Consider the following 18,873-nt stretch of genomic DNA (forward strand, 5'->3'; position numbering starts at 1 on the left):
AATTGACTTCACAGTTCCTTGCCAACATTCTGACTTCCGTAAGAATCCTTCTCCTGTCCTGAGACCAAGTAAAAGTATGGTTTCGCTGTTCTTTCAACGTGCTTGATGTGCCATGGGAGACATACACACTTTTTAGTCCTGTGACTAGAGTACTGGAGGTGAAAACAAACCGAATTTAACCCAGGCGAAATATACCTTGAATAAGTATGTATAATTAAAAATATAGCTTTTAGGTAAAGATTTTTTTCCTGGAAAAGTAACCAGAATGTGCCTAAACTTAAAGTATGATACTTTCATTGTCTTGTAGTTCTTTAAACCTTAGATATCGACAAAAATCAGTGTTACGCCCAGTTAGCTCCATATTATTAATCACCTCCTGGTCTTGGGGAGGAACCCAGATGCTCAAAGCTATGAATTTAGTGTCCTGAATGACTGGTCCAGCTAGGCTCTTTCCTAGACCTCCTCAAAGTGTGTGAGGTGAATATAATTAACACATACCCTGTAGTTTCATTCTAGCCCATTCATAACATGGCTTCTGCCATAATTTTGTCAAACTACTATAACTGTTTGATATTGTATATTGAATGACATGTGAATGGACATGCTTAGATTGTAAAGATTTGCTGTATAGATTATAGACAAGGATTATTGTAGATTTCAGCTTTAGAGTTTATTAAAATCTCAGAATCTTGTGTATAGGTATGTTTTAAGCCAACATTTGATAAAACAGACACTTAACAATAAGTTAAATTATTACAATTTTGTTGTGCACAGCATACAGTAAAGCATAGAACAGCGTCAGAATTTGTTGGCTCTTATATAAATAAAAGTTTATATATATGTAAACATGTAGATATATATATATATGGTACATCCTGCTATATGATAATGTTTAATATAATTGATAATGATATTCAGAAACACATGAACATGTATGGCATATGAACAGTAATTTTGTGTGCTGGCAGGAGGTGAACTGGGTCTCTAGAGGTCCCATCTACGAATATACAGTGTACTATCTGTGCATAAGGCAAAAATAGTTGTGGCCAGTTTTCTGTGTTTTTCTGTAGATAAAAAGCATGAAATTATTCATGCAAATGGGTAAATACAGGGATAAACTTATGCACAACAAATACATTCAAAATTATATGTAAAGAGATCATCATCAGTTGATAGGTGGTGATTAAGTCTGTGTATGTATCCTGAAGCCCTAGAGCCAGTGTGTTTTGCTTTGACTTGTTGATACATGTATGGCATCCATGAACTTCCTCATTGTTGTGTATTTGCGATGTTGTTATTCATTTGCTGTCAGTTAATTGGATAGGCATACATATGATATGCCATGCATTTTTCAGCCATCCAGATTTGACCTGTTGTCTGGTTAAGCTGTGCTGGAACATGAAACTCTTGCCATATCAAATCAACTTTCCTTCACTTAATAATTAAAAGCACTCAGTACTGTTTAGTATATGCACAGTTTCAATTGTTTGTTGGGGTTTTTTTCTGTATTTTTTTGTAAGTTTCTCATACATGTACATATGTGTAATCAAGTAAAGCATAATATACAAGTACTTGTACACTGATCAATACGGTATTGCTAATTGATGATATTTTCATGCATGCAACAATTGTAGAGCACTTCGCTTGCTAAATTTTGCACTCACGCTTTTATTGTTTGAGTGTATGAAATGAAATGCCTTGTTATTGAAAATGCATTTCATGTAACCAATATCCACAGTAAATTTTATGGGAAATAGCTGAATTTATAGTCTATATCTTTCACACTGGTCCAAGTCCAGGCATATATGTGCATATATATATACATGTATTGATGTGGATGGGTATGTGCAGTATACGCTACAGGTTCTAGTAGTTGAGCAGGAATCCTGCATCAAGGTTTTCGGGGGGGAGGCGGGGGAGGCGGGATGCTATGTCTTGATCATCGCACGTACTATAACCCCAGAACTTTGTCCCACTCATCGATCACCAGTATGTGGCTGTTGCTGCTGCTGCATTGATCGCGATCAATCCTCAGCTGAAGGGTTTATTGATAGAATTCTGCCGTGGGACTAAATGGCTAGCTGTATGACTACACAGATGAACATCATTTACACGCACAGCCACATTTGGAATATACGGCTGCTCCAAGGGCTTAATTATGGAGTCCTATTGATTGTGATTTGTTCTCATTTAGCGGTTTATCTCAGAGTTCCATTGACCAGTTCTTTGTGCGATGACCGTCAACCTATTACAGAGTCCCAGGTGACTTTAACACTTCCACACCTATTCTTTCCCTGCACAGTCTCATCCTCCTTAACATCTAGCCTAACTATAGAGGCTTTGCTCAGAGCTTTATAGCAGCAACCTTTAATCCTCAGCAGACATACACATAGCACACATACACGTAGCACACATACACATAGCACACATACATGTACACGTACTCCTGTGCATGCACTACTGGTATAAATTTATAACTGTTAAGATGCCTTCACAAAGCCATTCTCACAAAATACACATGTTTGTTTTGTAGAACCTTAACACCTACTTTATTTCTTCTAAATTTTGGAACACCTGGTCTGCTCATTTTAGCCAATTTATGTGTAATTCTAGCAGGAATATTGAGTTTCTTGTTTCTCACAAATGAACAACATACTCATATGTTTACTTTTGCAAAAGGCTGGTAAAGGAATGTGATATTCAACTTTCAACACAACTAATATCTGTCCCAAATTTTAGAAGAATAAAGGTACCCACCAAAAGGAACCCTATATGCAAATGTTCTTATTGAGCATTTCTTCAGAAAAATCTTTTATTGTTTTGTTTCTGATGTGTTTTTGTATTCTATTTGAAGGACGTCCTAAATTTGTTTCGTAAACCGTAATCTACCCACATACTGTATAAATGTACTCATTGAGCATTTCTTCAGAAAAAGATTTCTTTTTTTGTTTTTATTTTGGATGTGATTTCCTGTGGAAACAAAGAAAAAATGACCTTCTCTAATGGTCCACATACATAATTGCAAATGATATGGCCAGATCATCTGAAACCAACATTGTTTAACAGTTTAAGGATGGTCTAATAGGTGTAGACTAAATGTTGTCACTTTTCTGTTTGCTGTTACATGTATTTATGTAAATATTGGTATATTTGTTTATTCGTATAAGCAAAGAGCAGATAAGTAAATGTGTGTCCTGTAGCATGATGTGCCTGTGGACAAGCAAACAGTATGTACTGTACAATAACATGTATGTCCTGTTAAACATGCATATCCTGAAGATTAAAAAGGGGAGCAAACATGTACGTCCTGCCATCAACATGGAGCATGTGTCACAAATAGATATGTGTTCAGGTGTTTAATAACATACTGTATATGCCTTTGAACGTATCGCCGGCCGTACGTTGGAAGGTCTGTCAGCAACCTGCGGATGGTCGTGGGTTTCCCCTGGGCTTAGCCTGGTTTCCACCCACCATAATGATGTCTGCCGTCATATAGGTGAAATATTCTTGAGTACGGCGTAAAACACCAATCAAATAAATAAATAAATAAATAGAACTTATCGCTGCAACACACAAGGTGTGAGTTTCAAACTGGCCTTTGGCAGGGAATAATATGGTGTGCATATCTGCTTATCACATGTGGAAATCTTCATCAGTAACTTGCCAAAGGTCGGTGGTTTATCCTAGCACTCATTACCGAGTGTGTCCACCATTAGCATCATGAAGAGCATGAACTGTATACCAACCTCTCTGTTTTTGCCCTGCCATAGGTCCTAGATTATCAAGCCTAGAATTTTGACAAGAATCTGCGAATCGATTCGTGCAAAGACTCGCGCCACACTTGTCACACTTGAGAGTCCACACAGAGAAAATGTATCCTACCTAACATTTTTGGCTGTACTCAACCTGTGTAGGGAGAGATTATAGCATTCTGTGCTTCTTTTATACATGTTGATCCAACACTGACAATCAAAAGTATACATATATAAAATATAGACATACACTGTATGGGCCTGTGTGTACATGTAGGTGTAGCTAGCGGTAATTAGGAATCCTGCGGACACTATTGTTAGGACAGAGCATAATCTCCCATTGTTTTCTGCAGACTTGTTTAAGATACATGTATACTTGGGCAAACACGTATGTTGTGTACTGGCAGGGTTCCAGGCAGTTTCCTGTTGGTGTATCCAACCCTGCTGTCTGTCTGAAGATTTAGCTGTTTGGTTGGTGATTAGTTCTCATTAGGCCAGTCATGGCATGTGTGTATTCATGCATATGGCTCTGTTTTAGATAGTAAAAAAAAAAGCACCTCTATATTATTATATACTCTAATTCCTCAACCTTTTCATATATCAAAAAGAAGCATTCAGTGTAATTTATGCACATTTATAATCTGATTTTGGAGACAAAAACTACACTGGTTGGATTGGCCCAATTCAGGGCTTCACCAAAAGTATTCTTTTCTCTGTCTACGTGGAATAATGCCTTCAGGATATGCCTGGATAAACACCTCGCAAACATGCAAAAGGTTGAAGAATTACAGTGAGTAAATTGTAAAGTCATGAAAGTTTACCTTTCTTTTGAGAAATAAAGTCCTGTTTTGCACTAGTGTTCTTCAGTATCATGCTGATTCTTCAGTGATTACTATATTCTTCAGTGTTTTCCCTGCTTGTGAAAGCTTATATTTATTGTAATAGAATTTCTACAAAATGGGCCGGGATCCCGTCGTCTCTTACCCCACTTTACATGTATGTCTCAGAACTCCCATTTTGTGCTGAAATTATGTTTGGCAAAAGAAGGTTAGATGCATCCAGACGTTCAGACATCCAGACATCCAGACATTCAGACATCCAAACATTCATACATTCAGGCATCCACACATCCACACACCTAGACATTCAGACATCAACACATCCACACATTCAGACATCTACACATTCAGACATCCACACATCCAGATGTTCATACATCCAGAAATTCACACATCCAGACATCCACACATCCAAACATTCAGACAACCAGACATTCACATGTCCACACATCCAGACATTCAGACATACACACATTGACATCCAGACATTCACACATGCAGACATTCACACATGCAGACATCCACTCATTCACACATCCACACATTCAGACATCCATACATTCAGACATCCACACATTCAGACATCCACACATTCAGACATCCATATATTCAGACATCCACACATCCACACTTTCACACATCCAGACATCCACACATCCACATATTCTCACATCAACACATTCACTCAACCAGACATCCAGACATTCACGCATCCAGATATTCAGACATCCAGCCATTCACACACCCAGACATTCACACATTCACACATCCACATATACAGGCATCCACATATTCACACATTCAGACATCCACATATTCATTCATTCAGACATCCACACATCCAAGCATTCAGACATCCCCACACTCACACATCCAGACATTCACACATCCACACATTTACACACCCACACATTTACACACCCACATATTCACACATCCACACATACAGGCAATCACACATGCACATATTCACACATCCACACATTGACACGTCCACAGATTCACACATCCGCATATTTAAACATTCACACATCCAGACATCCACACATCCAGACATCCATACATTCATAAATTCACACATTCAGACATCCACGCATCCACACATTAAAACATCCAGACATCCATTCAGTAGAATAGTAGCACAGTAACCAGCTTTTAAATCTAGTTATAATCTTTATTTGAGCCTTTTTTTACAAATAATTTAGATCTTTTGAATAGATCGCTTTTCTTTTAACACTATTCTCCTTTTTGCCATGGTGTACAATACATGGATGTTCTTGTTTAAAACTGCTAGGGATCCATTGAAAAGGGACACCAAACTTGAAACCTCAACAATAAAACCGTTGAATGTATACAAAGTTACTGTAAATCTTCAACCTTTTCAACCACTAAAGCACTTTCTCAGTGGAATTTATGAATACATTTATAATGAAAACGACAAGAAAAATAATTTATTTGTGTTACTAAAGATGCAAGTTTCGTAAAAGTGTTTAAATTATTTCTCTACATTCCATACATGTCGTTCTCTCGGAATGTTTTAAAATATTGGTTGCATAGGTGGTTGAAAACGTTGAAGAATTAGGGTAACAGAAACCTTTCCTGAAAAAAGTAACTTGATCCAAAGCTGTGTAGTTTGTTGTTCATTTCTGTTTATATGCGATTTTGTTTTGTTGGCAAATTGGTAATATGTTACTCTTACATTACAAGAGGTCAGTGGTCTGTTCAGCTTGGACCTGAATTGCCATTACACAGGTAAAGGTTCCCAGCTGTGCCTTTACCCTTTCCCAGAAGCAATCCTTTGCTTTTGTTGTTGTTGGTGGTGGTGGTGATGATTCAATCCACTGTTTTAAACTTGTGCCCAAAAATATCGTGTATCGTAAAGTGTTGCAACAAATTAAAGTAACATAAAAACAAGTTAATATTAAAGAAGAAAATAAGATTTTGTGTTTAATACACAGCCATTAGTGGTTTCCATGTGTAGAAATAACCGCAAAGAAAAATGCTGTATTGTACATGTATTGTTTTTTGGGGTTTTTTTTTACATCTTAGAGTGAATGCCTGTGAGACATTATAAAATGGCTGAACTTTGGTTGTAGAAGATTGTAGTATAGCTATAGTCAGACCAGTGGGTAATTCTTTGTATCTGGAGTAATTGTACTGTCAAATATTGCATGAGTTTGCACACTCCCACTCTGTTCAAATCTTTTCTCTTGCCAACAAATGCTGAAATGTTCCAGCAAGCCAATTACTGTTACATGTAGCTCCGTTGCAAACATTCTGCCTGACCATGAATAAACAATGGGAAAGCTTTTACTGATACGATTGGAATGTCTCTCAATTATCTGTATGTATTTATAGTTTCCTTGTGTGCAGTGGTTGAGAAGGAGTAGCATGGTGTATTGAATTTGAGGGACCTTTTTGAGCAATTAACTGGCATCTGATCTGGGAGTTGTGTTGTATGTCATTCTGAAATAACAGTATATAATAAAAAAGCATAAATGTTAAAATGAAAATGGATGGAAGGACATTGTCTTGTGCTGCACCAAATAGCATTTAGACAGAGAAGAATAACTTTGTGGAACTTCTTTAATAATGTCTTTAATAAAGCTGAAAGATTTGCCATTATGGCCTGCACCAACTTAAAAATTATATCCAGGCTTGCAAACTGCTTCGGTGGCCTAATGGTTAGAGCATCCACCTCATAGTCAGGACACCCAGGATCAAACCAGGGTCAGGTCATACCAAAAACTTTAAAAATGGTACTTCTTGCTGCTTTGCGTGGCATTCAGCACTCAGAGGTGAGAGCAAGAAAACAGCCTGGTGTCAGCATAATGTGATTGGGTCGGGGTGTCATTTCTGCTAGTGTCCGCAGCATGGTACATCAGTGGCTGCAGCGGTTTGGCGGCATGAACTCACTGCGTCACCATGCGACAAGAAGTATATGTATATGTACACACACCTAATAGCTCTTCGTCATCAGATGACTTAAAAACTGATGAGTACAACATACAAAAACCAAATTCATTCATTTCTTCCTACTGGTGTAATTGGATTTTCATTAAAATTTCAGAAAACCATGCTGTATTTGGGTTGGGCCACATCAGTTTTTTCTAAAATTAATGCTGTTTGAACATAGAATGGTGACCTGTTGATAGTGCATGCCGTTGATGGCGTGGGTGATACACGTACATGTGTATTGAATTGATCTGTAAAGCATAGCCCTGGGGGGATTTGCCATCTTCTGATGGCTGTTATTTTCTTTCGGGGAACTTGAAAAATTGATGAGCCTGTGACAAAGAAAAGAAAATTTATCCCGAACTCATTTAGCTAGGAGTGTTAAGAACAAAACACCCATTATCTGCATTATTAAACCAGTTGTGTAATCAGCATGTTTGAAAGTGTACATCATGTCCTGTGTTCCTTTGGTTAATTATCCAACATTGTATATGTATTATATTTCATATCTCTGGCTAGAAATCAGTCGAGGAAGGGACTGGGTGCAATGTACACTTGTCAAGAAAGGTGAAGGGTGCCAACTGTCCACTATCTATCTGTTAACATTGAGTCTGACAAAAAAGGGACATGGAGGCAACTGTCCACTGCCTATCTGTTAACATTGTGTGTGACAAAAAGGGAAAAGCTGGCAGGTGTCCACTGCCTCTCTGTTAGCATTGTGTCTGATAAGAAAGGGGAGAGGGGACAACTGTCCACTGCCTGTCTGTTAACATTTTGTGTGACAAGAAAGGGGAATTGGACAACTGTCCACTGCCTGTCTGTTAACATTGTGAGTGCCAAGAAAGGGGAAGGGGGACAACTGTCCACTGCCTGTCTGTTAACATTGTGTGTGATAAGAAAGGAGAAGGGGGGCAACTGTCCACTGCCTCTCTGTTAACATTGTGTGTGATAAGAAAGGGGAAGGGGGCAACTGTCCACTGCCTGTCTGTTAACATTGTGTGTGATAAGAAAGGGGAAGCGGACAACTGTCCACTGCCTGTCTGTTAACATTGTGTGTGATAAGAAAGGGGAAGGGGGACAACTGTCCACTGCCTGTCTGTTAACATTGTGTCTGATAAGAAAGGGGAAGCGGACAACTGTCCACTGTCTGTCTGTTAACATTGTGTGTGATAAGAAAGGGGAAGGGGACAACTGTCCACTGCCTGTCTGTTAACATTGTGTGTGATAAGAAAGGGGAAGGGGACAACTGTCCACTGCCTGTCTGTTAACATTGTGTGTGATAAGAAAGGGGAAGGGGGACAACTGTCCACTGCCTGTCTGTTAACATTGTGTCTGATAAGAAAGGGGAAGGGGACAACTGTCCACTGCCTGTCTGTTAACATTGTGTCTGATAAGAAAGGGGAAGGGGACAACTGTCCACTGCCTGTCTGTTAACATTGTGTGTGATAAGAAAGGGGAAGGGGGACAACTGTCCACTGCCTGTCTGTTAACATTGTGCCTGATAAGAAAGGGGAGAGGGGACAACTGTCCACTGCTTGTCTGTTAACATTGTGTGTGATAAGAAAGGGGAAGGGGACAACTGCCCACTGCCTGTCTGTTAACATTGTGTGTGATAAGAAAGGGGAAGGGGACAACTGTCCACTGCCTGTCTGTTAACATTGTGTGTGATAAGAAAGGGGAAGGGGACAACTGTCCACTGCCTGTCTGTTAACATTGTGTGTGATAAGAAAGGGGAAGGGGACAACTGTCCACTGCCTGTCTGTTAACATTGTGTGTGATAAGAAAGGGGAAGGGGACAACTGTCCACTGCCTGTCTGTTAACATTGTGTGTGATAAGAAAGGGGAAGGGGACAACTGTCCACTGCCTGTCTGTTAACATTGTGTGTGACAAGAAAGGGGAAGCGGACAACTGTCCACTGCCTGTCTGTTAACATTGTGTGTGATAAGAAAGGGGAAGGGGACAACTGTCCACTGCCTGTCTGTTAACATTGTGTGTGACAAGAAAGGGGAAGCGGACAACTGTCCACTGCCTGTCTGTTAACATTGTGTGTGATAAGAAAGGGGAAGGGGACAACTGTCCACTGCCTGTCTGTTAACATTGTGTGTGATAAGAAAGGGGAAGGGGACAACTGTCCACTGCCTGTCTGTTAACATTGTGTGTGATAAGAAAGGGGAAGGGGACAACTGTCCACTGCCTGTCTGTTAACATTGTGCCTGATAAGAAAGGGGAAGGGGGACAACTGTCCACTGCCTGTCTGTTAACATTGTGTGTGATAAGAAAGGGGAAGGGGACAACTGTCCACTGCCTGTCTGTTAACATTGTGCCTGATAAGAAAGGGGAAGGGGGACAACTGTCCACTGCCTGTCTGTTAACATTGGGTGTGATAAGAAAGGGGAAGGGTGCATATTTTAGGGAAACAGTGCAGCACGTTTAAAATCCTGGGTAGAGGTATGTGTTTGGTAGTTTTACATTTTTTTTTAATATCCACTTGCATACTGAATACACACCAAATCTTTGAGGAGGTTGGATTTAGGGTCACCGAATCAGTAGGATGGTTAACAAGCGTTATTAATAGGGACGGGAGTTAGGTGTATGGGGAACCGTTGTATGGTCATGGCAGGCGATTCATGGCCAGAGTGCCATCTAATCCTGCTATATCAGGAGCTGCAAATGTTAAATAATCATAGAGTTGCCGAAAGGGTAAGCCATCATGTCACACCCACACAAAACACCTAGCATGTCTACGGTGTACCCGGGCTGAGAGTGGATGAACAGTGGCTCGATCTGTCACGACAAGAGTTTGTAACTGATGAAGGGACATGTTAAGTGCTGTGGGCAATATTGGCAGCCGAGAAATGATCATTTATAAGGGTTTAAGTAGTAATCTCTGCTTCATTAGGGACGCATTAATGGCAAAAAATGAGAGATTGATGTATGGAGTGTGGTATGTGTGCTGTATCATCCAGGTGTGGTTTGGGATTATAAATATCTTTGAAACATGTTTTAGGAAAAGAGTAAACTGAATTGAACAGGCACCTGTTCATATAGTGTGAAATTTGAGATTAATTTATTTATTGTATATTTGATTAGTGTTCAGTGTTGAGCCTGAGATTTTGTTTTAACTTCTACGACAGCAGTCAGGTTTATAGACAGAGGAAACTGGATAGCCCAAAATGCTATGTACATGTAAACCCTAAACCTCGCCGCATCACTTACCTGACAAACCTGATGACTATAAGCCACAGGCTATGCTATGTATATGTAAACCCTAAACCTGCATCACTTACCTGATAAACCTTCTGACTATAAGCCACAGGCTATGCTATGTATACGTAAACCCTAAACCTGCATCACTTACCTGACAAACCTGATGACTATAAGCCACAGGCTATGCTATGTATATGTAAACCCTAAACCTGCATCACTTACCTGATAAACCTTCTGACCATAAGCCACAGGCTATGCTATGTATATGTAAACCCTAAACCTGCATCACTTACCTGATAAACCTTCTGACTATAAGCCACAGGCTATGCTATGTATACGTAAACCCTAAACCTGCATCACTTACCTGATAAACCTGATGACTATAAGCCACAGGCTATGCTATGTATACGTAAACCCTAAACCTGCATCACTTACCTGACAAACCTGATGACTATAAGCCACAGGCTATGCTATGTATATGTAAACCCTAAACCTGCATCACTTACCTGACAAACCGGATGACTATAAGCCACAGGCTATGCTATGTATACGTAAACCTGCATCACTTACCTGACAAACCTGATGACTATAAGCCACAGGCTATGCTATGTATATGTAAACCCTAAACCTGCATCACTTACCTGATAAACCTTCTGACTATAAGCCACAGGCTATGCTATGTATACGTAAACCCTAAACCTGCATCACTTACCTGACAAACCTGATGACTATAAGCCACAGGCTATGCTATGTATATGTAAACCCTAAACCTGCATCACTTACCTGATAAACCTTCTGACTATAAGCCACAGGCTATGCTATGTATATGTAAACCCTAAACCTGCATCACTTACCTGATAAACCTTCTGACTATAAGCCACAGGCTATGCTATGTATATGGAAACCCTAAACCTGCATCACTTACCTGACAAACCTGATGACTATAAGCCACAGGCTATGCTATGTATATGTAAACCCTAAACCTGCATCACTTACCTGACAAACCTTCTGACCATAAGCCACAGGCTATGCTATGTATATGTAAACCCTAAACCTGCATCACTTACCTGACAAACCTTCTGACCATAAGCCACAGGCTATGCTATGTATATGTAAACCCTAAACCTGCATCACTTACCTGATAAACCTTCTGACTATAAGCCACAGGCTATGCTATGTATACGTAAACCCTAAACCTGCATCACTTACCTGATAAACCTGATGACTATAAGCCACAGGCTATGCTATGTATATGTAAACCCTAAACCTGCATCACTTACCTGATAAACCTTCTGACTATAAGCCACAGGCTATGCTATGTATATGTAAACCCTAAACCTGCATCACTTACCTGACAAACCTGATGACTATAAGCCACAGGCTATGCTATGTATATGTAAACCCTAAACCTGCATCACTTACCTGATAAACCTTCTGACTATAAGCCACAGGCTATGCTATGTATATGTAAACCCTAAACCTGCATCACTTACCTGATAAACCTTCTGACTATAAGCCACAGGCTATGCTATGTATATGTAAACCCTAAACCTGCATCACTTACCTGACAAACCTTCTGACCATAAGCCACAGGCTATGCTATGTATATGTAAACCCTAAACCTGCATCACTTACCTGATAAACCTTCTGACTATAAGCCACAGGCTATGCTATGTATACGTAAACCCTAAACCTGCATCACTTACCTGATAAACCTGATGACTATAAGCCACAGGCTATGCTATGTATATGTAAACCCTAAACCTGCATCACTTACCTGATAAACCTTCTGACTATAAGCCACAGGCTATGCTATGTATATGTAAACCCTAAACCTGCATCACTTACCTGACAAACCTGATGACTATAAGCCACAGGCTATGCTATGTATATGTAAACCCTAAACCTGCATCACTTACCTGATAAACCTTCTGACTATAAGCCACAGGCTATGCTATGTATATGTAAACCCTAAACCTGCATCACTTACCTGATAAACCTTCTGACTATAAGCCACAGGCTATGCTATGTATATGTAAACCCTAAACCTGCATCACTTACCTGACAAACCTGATGACTATAAGCCACAGGCTATGCTATGTATACATAAACCCTAAACCTGCATCATTTACCTGACAAACCTGATGACTATAAGCCACAGGCTGTGCTATGTATATGTAAACCCTAATCCAGCTAAAGAGCTGTTTTTAAGAAAAAGAAGGATTTTCAAAGTGTCTATTAAATCTTTGACCAGAATTTACCAAAACTAATCATTTTACTAATGTGAGTCAGCTAGTACAAAACAGTTTTAATGGAAAAGATTCTTTTCCGTGCATACCCGTAGCTTTCTGTGTTAGCCCTTTTTGTGTGTATATGTGTGTGGACAACATTTTCACTACTTTATTACAAATTCCAAAATTACTCAAGTACCTGTTGAAATTTGTGAGGTGTTTTTGATGACTCAGCTGTGAGATGTGGATCATGAAGCCCGTTTAAGGCAATATTTCTATCATTAAGCTTGGTTTGTTCTTATCTGTTATTTTAGTTCTTAATTGTGTTACAGTAACTTACCCACAATTTATGTTGTCAAGCAATATCTTAGAGTTAAGTGTGAGATAGCTTCGTGACCCCGGGCAAGGCCCCAACATCACCATTCTGTCTTAGAGTTAAGTGTGAGATAGCTTCGTGATCCCGGGCAAGGCCCCAACATCACCAATCTGTCTTAGAGTTAGGTGTGAGATAGCTTCGTGATCCTGGGCAAGGCCCCAACATCACCAATCTGTCTTAGAGTTAAGTGTGAGATAGCTTCGTGATCCTGGGCAAGGCCCCAACATCACCAATCTGTCTTAGAGTTAAGTGTGAGATACATGTAGCTTCATGATCCCAGGGCAAGGCCTCAACATCACCAATCTGTCTTAGAGTTAAGTGTGAGATAGCTTCGTGATCCCGGGGCAAGGCCCCAACATCACCAATCTGTCTTAGAGTTAAGTGTGAGATAGCTTCATGATCCCAGGGCATGGCCCCAACATCACCAATCTGTCTTAGAGTTAAGTGTGAGATAGCTTCGTGACATCGGGCAAGGCCCCAACATCACCATTCTGTCTTAGAGTTAAGTGTGAGATAGCTTCGTGATCCTGGGCAAGGCCCCAACAATACCAATCTGTCTTAGAGTTAAGTGTGAGATAGCTTTGTGATCCCGGGCAAGGCCCCAACATCACCAATCTGTCTTAGAGTTAAGTGTGAGATAGCTTCGTGATCCCGGGCAAGGCCCCAACATCACCAATCTGTCTTAGAGTTAAGTGTGAGATAGCTTCGTGATCCTGGGCAAGGCCCCAACATCACCAATCTGTCTTAGAGTTAAGTGTGAGATAGCTTCATGATCCCAGGACAAGGCCTCAACATCACCAATCTGTCTTAGAGTTAAGTGTGAAATAGCTTCATGATCCCAGGGCAAGGCCTCAACATCACCAAGCTGTCTTAGACTTAAGTGTGAGATAGCTTCGTGATCCCAGGGCAAGGCCTCAACATCACCAAGCTGTCTTAGACTTAAGTGTGAGATAGCTTCATGATCCCAGGGCAAGGCCTCAACATCACCAAGCTGTCTTAGACTTAAGTGTGAGATAGCTTCATGATCCCAGGGCAAGGCCCCAACATCACCAGTCTGTCTTAGAGTTAAGTGTGAGATACATGTAGCTTCATGATCCCAGGGCAAGGCCTCAACATCACCAAGCTGTCTTAGACTTAAGTGTGAGATAGGTTTATGATCCTGGGTCAAGGCCTCAACATCACCAAGGTGTCTTAGACTTAAGTCAGACTCAGTTTTTACTTGTGATATTACTCTTTAACATAGATTTGAGCATGAATGGCTCTGACAACTCTCAGTATTAAATCAAAAAGCCGTGAAAGTGGGTCACAATTTTAGCATAGTAAGTCTGAATGAAGTCTACAACAGCTTTGTGTTATAGTAAATTAACCATCTACCTTCTAAACATGATTGACTGCTTCCTGGTGGTTCCTGGCCTAGCCTATTATAGTTTGATTTAGACGTCAGTGAGGTTGTGATGCAGGCCATCCATATGCCTTCCGGCCTGTCTAGGGCTTTGAAGGGTGCTTGTATGAGACTGGACAAGTCATCCTCTCAGTTTGCCTCCAGGTATGTGTGTGCTGTCAGGGTTGTTAAGTGATAAGTGGAAAGCTGTTTGTCCCTGGACACTGTCAATGCCCAGTCTCCGCCTATAACCCCAGCCACAGAGCCAATTAATAAGTCCTTGGCAAAAATGTGACTGTCCCTGTTGTATGAAGTTTCCACCAATGCTGCATGCACTGTGTGGTTCTACATTGCACATTTGAAGGTTATTTCAAATGTTTTATTGTCCACGCGATTCTGTGTATCTTATTGTCGTGATGACCCTGTAAACCAAATTTATTTGAATCTGCTCGGATTCTTGTAAAAGACACCTATTTTAACTCACTTTGGTTTTCGTTTTTTGAATAATAAAGCACACATTGTTTTCCACTGTCAAATACAAAAAAACACACATTGTTTTCCACTGTCAAATACAAACTCCCCATGTCTGTTTGCTGTGTGTCAAAACCATTGCCTTTGGTCAACTGCTTTGCTGCAGTAGCTTTGCACAATTGTGATTCTGGTGGATTCAGGTTATGAAATTCCACAGGAATCCATTTAGATTCTGGTAAAAAAAACATGACAAAAATAAATGCCTGTGAATGTATAGTAACGCTAGGCCAATAGAAGAAAATAGTTGGAGTGCTTTAGGGCTAACATTTCATTTGTATGCCGATTTGAAGTCACACTGATCATAAAGTTTTGTGCACATGTACGTGTATGTATTTGCTTATCGCATACATGTAAATGTACATGTCATATGTACTTGTATCAAGAATTTTCATGGTTTGAAAGGCAGCTTAAATTACATGTGGTTAAGTGTTTATATATTCTGTAACTCTTCAACCTTTTCGCAGATTTGCAAGGTTTTTAATTAAGCATATTCTGAAGTCCTTATTCTCTGTAGACACTTGGCATGAAGGCCTGTAATCAATTAACTCAACCAATATAGTTTTGTCTCTAAAATCAAATTAAGAGTGTGCATAAATTGCACTGAAAGTTGCTCTTTGATATGAGAAAATGCTGAGGAATGAGTTTACAACAGAACTATTTTAACAAAGTATGTTGACAGGCATGCTGGTGTCTTAGAGATTCAGAATGACGTCATCAGGAATCTGCTGAATGAGCAAACTACCTCCTCGTGCTCGCCTCTTTATTGAAAACCCAGTTAACTGTAACATTGATAAACCTGTGGTGTCCTCAACCTGAAGTAGTCTCACTATTAATAGTGTATATTAGTGTATGAAGTTTGTATCCTGTTAAACAGACGTAATTGTCATTCTACACACGTGTACATGTAAATAGTATCAAGGCTAAAAATACAGGTATGTTTTTGACAAAAACCCATCCAGGTTTATTTCAAATCATTGTTCATGACACATCTTAGGGGCTTTTATGGCCCACAACTTGAAACAGATAGATGTATACTGCTTATAAAGCCTGTTAGTTGTGTGTGAGTGAAATACATGTAGTAGTAATAATGAAGTCGAGGCATGACGACGTAAATGTAACAGATTGGTGCACTTATTATTATTATTATTATACATGTAGTTTAATGGCCTTTTTAAACACGTAAACATGACTTTGACATGTACTTGTTAAAACACGTAATATGGCTGAAAAAAGTAAAATGGTCAGAACACAGCAAGAATTCTTTCACTCATTATTACTTTCTAAATGTACATATATTATTGTGATGTCAGGTGTTATGTTTGGTCCTAAATCTACATGTATATATTATTGTGATGTCGGGGGCCTCCGTGGCTCAGTTGGTTAGCGCGCTATCACAGCGTTATGACCTAGGAGCCTCTCACCAATGCGGTCGCTGTGAGTTCAAGTCCAGCTCATGCTGGCTTCCTCTCCGGCCGTACATGGGAAGGCCTGCGAGCAACCTGCGGATGGTCATGGGTTTCCCCCGGGCTCTGCCCTTTTTCCTCCCACCATAATGCTGGCCACCGTTGTATAAGGGAAATATTCTTGAGTACGGCATAAAACACCAATCAACTAAATAAATAAATAAATATTGTGATGTCAGGTGTTATGTTTGGTCCTAAATGTACATATATTATTGTGATGTCAGGTATTATGTTCCGTCATTCATTCATTATTAGAGCTCAAAATAAAAACAACAATCTCAAATTGAACAAAGGTCATCTAGTGGAGACCGGTTGGGTGGCCTAATGGTTAGAGTGTCTGCCTTGAAGTTGAGAGACCTGGGATCAAACCCAGGCTGGGTCATACCAAACACCTTGAAAATGGTACATGAACATGTTGCTTCCTTGCTTGGCACTCATCATTGAGATGTTAGTGCAAGAAAACAGGACTTGTTGGCCCGGTGTCAGTATAATGTGAGACTGGGTGGGGTGTCATGTTTGGTGTCTGAGGAATGATGCTCCAGTGGTGGCAGCACTTTAGCGGCTCTGCCACAAGTATATGTACACATAGTTAATGACTCCTCCTCATCATGTAACTGGAAAAATTGATTTAAAAACCCAAGGCAAATAGTATATATACATCATAAAGATTGCTTTGTATCATGCAAATATTCAAAATGTTAGACACATAATTGATTGTATGTTGTATTTTATCAACATGTTGTTTTATTGACGTAAATGAAATCTAATAGATTTCACACCGTTATGTACATCACATTCGGGTACATCACATTGGTGTACTGCAATTTTTGTTCTTGTCGTCACTGTGAAGAGGTCAAAATACGTAACATTTTGACCCTTGCAAAAACAATACAAAATTGCTTCGCGCATTTATATTTGTGTTGAGTACACTCATAGATATGTGTTTGTACGTGTTTGTTAGTTGAGGACGGTCTATGGGGGTATTCATACAATGTTGTGTTAACTGCACTGCAACGACGACAGCTGCAATATATCAGGCGCAGGTGAATCTCATTATGTGCCCTATGGGCCGACAGCTAATTGCGTAACACACCTACGTATAATATACAGGTATATGTCAATGTCTCTGCTTCAAGCAGCGTGCAGGCACATGGTTACTATCATGTCAGGTGTACATGTAATGGCCATGGACATGCCTTGATGCAGAGGCCTAATTGCAACTTCTACATGTAGTTTCTGTCTGTGTAATTAGCTTCAGAAACATATGCAGAAGTAAAAATAGCTAAGACACAGCTACTTACCAGGTCCACTGGATTTAGTGTATATGTTTATACTGACCCCTTCCCCCTGATGTGGAAGGATATTTTGAAACATTCTTTGAGAACCATAAGGTGTAGGCGAAATAATTTGCATAGTTTTATGAAAGTCATTTTTTGCATCATTTTCAGAATAATTGTGTGCATAAATTTCATTGAAGAAAGTGCATTAGAAGTCGAAATAGTTGAAGATTTACAGCATATACCGGGACAAAATTAAATCATTTCCATGTAATACGCCTTCTTCGATACAATAAATGTATTTTTGTCAAAGCTCAGCAACTGACCCTGCCGCATGAATAAAACATTAATGTCCTCAGTCACTGAATCACACTCATACAGACTGAATGGTATGGGTTGGGCATCATGAATCTGTCCATTTTTCTTTAGGCCTATAACTCAGCACATGCACGTCCACATGTAACCTTGGTAACAGATTTGACCAAGAATGAGACTTTGGAATATAATGTCCCATTGTCTAAAGTATTACAAGTGTGATTATAGGGTTTACATATGTTCTTCAGAAATTTCAGAATCTTCTAACATGTTTGTCATTGTAATGTTGTGATTTTAACTTATTTATTTATATATTTAATTAGAAAAAAAAAGAACTTTGAAATCCAATATCCTTAAAATTTTAATGTGATTTCTCATGTACATACATTCTGGACCATTGTACAATTACCAGTCAAAATTTTAGAATGTGTTGGTCAGCTGGAATTGAGGCTAACACATTTTGCAACCTTAGTTAAATCCATATTCACACCAGCAAAAGATACATGTGCGTGTACTGCTGGATAAATATTCACAGTTCCTCTCCC

The sequence above is a fragment of the Liolophura sinensis genome, chromosome 10 (genome assembly GCF_032854445.1).
Source record: "Liolophura sinensis isolate JHLJ2023 chromosome 10, CUHK_Ljap_v2, whole genome shotgun sequence".
Taxonomy (NCBI): Eukaryota; Metazoa; Mollusca; class Polyplacophora; order Chitonida; family Chitonidae; genus Liolophura; species Liolophura sinensis.